Raw genomic sequence first — 6,220 nt, 5'->3', positions numbered from 1 at the left:
ATTTTTGATGAAATTATGATGGCTTTTATTAGATATGCTCTATTTCCAAAGAAAACTACAGAAAAACTATATGTAACAGGAGTTATTATGACCTTACAATTTCTGTATCTTTTGTATATAATGCACATAGACATGGTATATCTCAGTGTATCTCTAAATATGTACCAACTATTCTAATTTTAATTTCTATCATCTAAATTACAATAGAAAGGAGTTTGGTGAAACATCATAACTTTAGTCATCCTTCTTTTAATCTTCAAAAGCAATTTAAAAGGCCTGAATTCTCCCCTATGAGGCTTCTCTGGGGTTAGTTCAGACTTGCTTTCATGACATCTATGTTCCAAAAAGGCAAAAGAGGAAGGCATAGTCTCTGAAGATGTCTGCTTGGATGGTCCACAACATTTCCATGGCATTCTATTGATCTAAGCAAGTCACAAACTTGGCTCAAATCCAAGGAGATGAAGAAACAAACTTTACCTTGAATGGAAGGTGGTTGGTGTATAGGAATTGGAGGAACTTCTGATCATATTTTGCAATCTACTACAATCTGTCATCTATCCTAAATTATTCATGTTACTTCTGTATTTAAAATGTTTATATTATCCCAGAGACCCTATAAGCCCTGTCCCAGCTACAGCATTTGACTTAAGTTGAGAATCTCTGCTCTGCATCAGGGTCAGATATGATTGAAGCTCTACAGGTACAGTTCCTTAGATAAATTCCTTCTTGATCTAGAGACCAGGAATCAATAAGACAAGTTATCAGCTCTCTAAGCATGTGCAACGATGAGTTAAAGAGAGAAAAATTCCTATTCAAAATGGGGAGAAATAGGGGCCTAAAGCTGTCATTAGCCTATAGAAATTTTGAAACATAGCCCAGACATGTGGCCAGTGCCCACTTCTCTAGGAGTAGAGAGTGTTTCTTGAATGTTCTCAGTTTTGCTCCCTAAAAGTTGTCCCCCAATTAATCAGTCTGTTATTTTATTTTTATTTTTCTGCTTTAGCCTCTGAGATGTCATCTTTACTTTTTTAAAAAATTATGTTTTGGGCTGTAAAGCTTTCTCCATCACTTCCTGCCTACAGAAAGTTGGGTGTCCAGAGAACTGTTTTCATGTTTAAGTGTCTCTGTCCCTTTTAATTCCAGCCATTCGAGATTTACCAATGCACGTCTCTTTATTTTTTCTAAGTTTCTTTAGAATCTTACTTGGGTTAACTTAATGCTCCAAAACCTACATCTTTAACTTTTAAGACTTATCCTTCTCTATTTGAGACATGTCGGGCTTTTGCAAGACAGCATTGTTAAGATTCTCAGAAGCCATTTTGTCTAGCTTAGCAGGTCTAATTGTCACAAAATGATATCTGTCTAGGTCAATGCCTCACAAAGGGTGGTCTCCAGGTCTGCAGCATCACCTGGGAACTTGCTAGAAATGTAATGTGTGGGCTATGTCCTAAAATTACTAAATCTGAATCTCTCAAGAAAAAAGGAAGGACCATGTGTTTTAACAAGCTCTTCAGGTAATTTTGATGCATGCTCAAGTTTGAGAATCACTGTTGTACATAAGGGTCTTATAGCTATATCTTTGACTTGATCCTTATCCAGTGGCTATTTTTCACAATGAGAATTATTTGCAGACTAGAGAAACAGGAGATGAAAAGCAATTTAATTTTTCAATTCAGCCAGTCTTAGGTGTTGTGGCGCGATCAATTCTAAGACCCACAGAGCCAATTGAGATGAATTATGAGCCTTTATTAGCCGGCCGCAACTGACTCTCTACCACACAGGGTTCTAGGAGATCAGCCTCAAGCTCCCAAAAGAGGCAGTTTATAAAGCCTAGCCACACCCTAGTTAACATCAAACAAGCAAGCAGATTAACCACACCCTAGTTAATCATCAAACAAGCAAGCAGATTATAGAAACAGAAGTTGGCCGTTAGCGTATCTTTGCCCAGAACTACACCCTTAACATTAGGCATACAATATTTCTTCTAAATTCTGCTTGAAAGCTGAAAATTCCCTTCTTTAGTTTGTATTTCTCATTCAGTTATCATATCACATGCAGCTAGAAACACCTAATTCATCTTTTCAACATCCTGCCTACAGAGCTCCTTCACCAGATCCACATGTTTTATTAGGCACTTTTCCTACCATCTAAGTTATCCTGGGACACAATTGTTCTATAACTAAATAATATAAGTTACCCATTTTTAGCCTTCAATAACAATTTCCGCACAAGTTTTTCATTTTTGGTTAACAATTTTTTCATTGCTTCTCTAGGCTTGGGTTATCACTTGTTTCTAAAGCAAAGATCATATATTTTCAATTTTTGATATAGCAGTCTCCTACTTTCAAGAACTAAATTCTGTATTCATTATCTCTTGCTGTGTACCAGCCCCCCCGAACTCAATATTTAAAACAACTATGTATTTCCCCCCAACTCTTAGGTTGGCAATTTGGTCACAGCTGAGCTAAGTGGACAGGTCTCTCATGCACTTGCAGTCACTTGGCAGTTCTGCTGGGGGCTGGCTCATAGCAGATAGCTTTACTCAGATATCTGACAGTTGGCTGGGGCTGTGGGTGGTGAGGCCCCTGTTCTCTTTCCCATAGCCTCTCCAGCAGGCTAGACTGAATGTTCTCAAGTGGCAGCTAGGTTCCAAGAGGGCAACATTGGAAGCTTAAAGGCCTTTTATAGCTTTATAATCACTCTGTTGCACTCCTTTGGTCAACACAAAGTCCCCATCTTTTGCTGGGAGGAGCAGGAATATTACATTAGGGCCTACATATGAAGATCATGGAAACATTTGGCCTTATTTTGCAGCATACCACATTATGCTTGGGAAAATTTTTTGTAATCTAAGCTTAAAAATGTAAGTCATTGACCTCTCACAAAAATGTTAATAAAAATGTTAATAACTACGATAAGAGTAGTTATTAACTACTATAAGACTATTAACATAAAAATGTTAATAAAAATGTTTATAACTACGATAAGAGTCTTTAATAAGTCTGAACCAAGAGATCTGTGAATAGATTTATCAAATGCATAATACCAATGAATAACTATAAACCATTGAGTTATGCCACCAAATACAGCAAGAGATGAACAAAAATGATAGTAACAGTGACTTCTGAAATGGCAAATCCCAATATTTCTTAGGACTTATTTAGTATTTGATTAATGATCTAAAAATGAATGCCAAATAAGAGAAAGTTAAAAGTTTATCAGTTGATACACTGAGGAATATGATTAAATCACAATATGCACCTCAAGAGACTGAGATTGCCAATAAATATGAAGACAAATACACATACACATATGGAGTTCTTGAGAATGAAAAGATCTTTTCATACTTTTTACCTAAAAGTAGAATAGGACTGACCAGCATTTGGTAGATTCCCACATATTGGATAAAGTGGAATACATGCTAGGGACATCATAGCATGAGGAAACTAATTATAATAAAGTGTAAAGAAAAAAACAGCACAGAAGAAAAAAGAAGTAGGAGGAAGAGAAGAGAAGAAGGGGGTGGGAAGAGAAAGAGAACAGAAAAAAAGATCTTTGGAAAAATTTATCATCAGGTCTATCCCAGAACACAAAGAGACAAATCTGCCTCAGAGACAAATTCCAGTTTCCACCCTAAACACACTTGTGTGTGTGTAGGTCTAGTAGTTTGAGAAATGCAGATTGCATCCATAAAGGGTTTTGACAGTGAAGTACAGTCTCAGAGCCTATTCTGACTTTGTTTACTTTTCCCAATTGTGGACAGACAGCAAATGGCAGAAACTTAACATTTCTTCATTGTGTTTGCCAAAATATACCAGGAACTATGTTTCATCCTTATTTGCTTATTTTTATCGTCATTCTTCCCATCCAGGACAAAAGTGTTTTCTCTTTGGTTCAGTCCTGCATTCTGAGTCTAGATCAGTGCTTGGCATAGAGTAAACACAATTTGTTAGCTGAAGGAACAAATAAATGAAATGAATCTGTTAGTGTGTGGTAGTCTGGTGAGTGTGAATAACATTTGCTTAATCGTTGAATTCAAGAAATTAGAAATCATTATATTCATTTATATTCATATCTCTCTTCTCACTTGGACCCTGAAGTAAATTTTCATTTATTATAAAACTAAGAGTTAAAATAGTTAAATTTCTTAGTGTTTTCTAAATTCATAAAATACAACAATCTTAGGGATATGACTCTTTAGCATCTGAGAATGAGACATCAAAGTTCTCTGGAATGCTCAGGAATTCCTAAAATCATAGTACACTGTAGTTTTCATAATACTTTACAATTTCAAAATAATAGTTAACTATAATAATTTTTCTAAAACTAAAGTTTTAGAGATTTTCTACTAAAAAGATATAACAAATAAATTGTTTAGTATTATATCTGGTGATAAAATTATATATTTCAATAATATGTAAAAAATATTTCCAAGTCAAACATTTGATAATAAAAAACATTAAAATAAAAGAATTTTAACACAAAAATGTTAATAAAAAACTTTTAAAATTGAAAGATAATACCACAAATATTCAATATTTAAAAGTTATTCTTAAAATGAAATTTTAAGTTCAATTGGTAGCGGAAGCAGAGCACAGATGCCATGGAGCCCTGAGCAACCTCACCGCCACCGGCCTAGTTACCATCACACTGGGGAGGAGCAACATCTGCGGAAGCCGGCCCAGTCACCATCACCGCAACCACGAGCAGAGAGGCCCAGACCCAGCAGCGGCGGGGACCCCCAGCCACCTGGCCCCCAGCGCTGGCCACACCAAGCCTGGACCCTAAGGTTGTCCTCACATTGGCGGCACCTGCTGGTGAGGACAAAAAGGTCATTGCAAGGAAGATTTGGGGAACGATAAAATGATTAAATATGAACACGGATATGATTTCATCAACAGGAATGACACCAAGGAAAATGTATATGTACACCAAATTGCCATAAAAAACAACCCTGGGAAGTATCTTTACAGTGTTAAGACTGTGGAGTTTGATGTTGTTGAAGAACAAAGAGTGCAGAGGCAGCAAATGTTACAAGCCCTGATGGAGCTCCAGTGCAAGGCAATAAACATGTGGGAGACTGTAGCCATTATAGACCCTATCCAGGTCGCAGGGGTCCTCCACACAGTTGCCAGCAGAATTACCAGAGTAGTGAGACTGGGGGCGAAAAAGAAAGAATTGGAAAGTGTTCTCAAAGGCCAGGCCCAACAGCAGCAGCCTTACCAGCGGCACAGTTACCATTTTACTATACTCGGAGACTCTGTGAGCTTCCACCACTGTATTCCAACCCTCCTGTGCAGAGACAAGTGATGGAGGGTGCTGACAACCAGGGTGAAGGAGAACAAAGTAGGTCTGTGAGACAGAATATGTATATGGAGCTATAGACCATGATTCCGTGGGGCCCTCCTCACTGAAGACAGTTTAGAGAGGATAGTAACGAAGAATATAAGGAAAATCAAGGAGATGAGACCCAAGGTCAGCAGCCACCTCAACATTGGTACCCCTATTCACTCTTATTACTGACCTGATTGCCCAGGAAACCCTAAACCACAAAATGGCAGAGACAAAAGCAGCCCATTGGCCCCCTTAGAATTCATCCACTGGAAGGCTAAGCAGGGCAGGGCTGAGTTAATGCCGTCTTGCCATCTATACCATCATCTGGTTTAGCCATCCAACAAGGAGAAATGAATACGAAATTTCAGCAATGAGAAATGAGCAAAAGATTGGAACTGAAAACTTCCAGTGCTTGTTTTCTGCTGTTCACCAGATAACTAGAACTATCTGCACTATCTATGCAGCACGGGGTTTTTATTACTTTTACCTAAAGATGTCTTTTTTGGTAATAACAAATGTGTTTTTTATTTGTTTGTTTCTTAAAGCCTAGTTTTTCTCAATATACCTTTAAAGGTGTTTAAACAATAAGCTGAACATCTAAAACTGAACAAAAACACCCAAACTGCACACCAGCACATCTGAGCATGGGATCTGCACATAAGAGCTACCACAGGTCAGAACCCCAGGTGTCAGGTGGCGGACTGGGGCAAATAAAGAAGCTGCCTCTTGCAGCTGTCACAACTCCCTGCAGGAGGAGGGTGAGGGGAGAAGGTGCAGCGACTTCACTAAACTGCCTTGACTAGAAGTGCTGGGACTTCTCTGCGCAGCTGGCAGCAGGACTAAGTCATCGGGGCAGAAAGCAGGGACCAACAGTTGATTTCTACAG

The 6,220-nt window shown here is 38.2% G+C and overlaps 1 pseudogene; it reads left to right on the top strand.

Annotated features, from left to right (window-relative positions):
• The first annotated feature begins 682 nt into the window (after positions 1-682).
• LOC102898458 lies at positions 683-5,528 on the top strand (annotated as a pseudogene).
• Positions 5,529-6,220: the final 692 nt, after the last annotated feature.

Source organism: Pteropus alecto, unplaced genomic scaffold (genome assembly GCF_000325575.1).
Source record: "Pteropus alecto unplaced genomic scaffold, ASM32557v1 scaffold548, whole genome shotgun sequence".
NCBI classification, from domain to species: domain Eukaryota; kingdom Metazoa; phylum Chordata; class Mammalia; order Chiroptera; family Pteropodidae; genus Pteropus; species Pteropus alecto.
The sequence above is the reverse complement of the archived record's forward strand: the minus strand, read 5'-3'. Positions and strand labels throughout refer to the sequence as shown.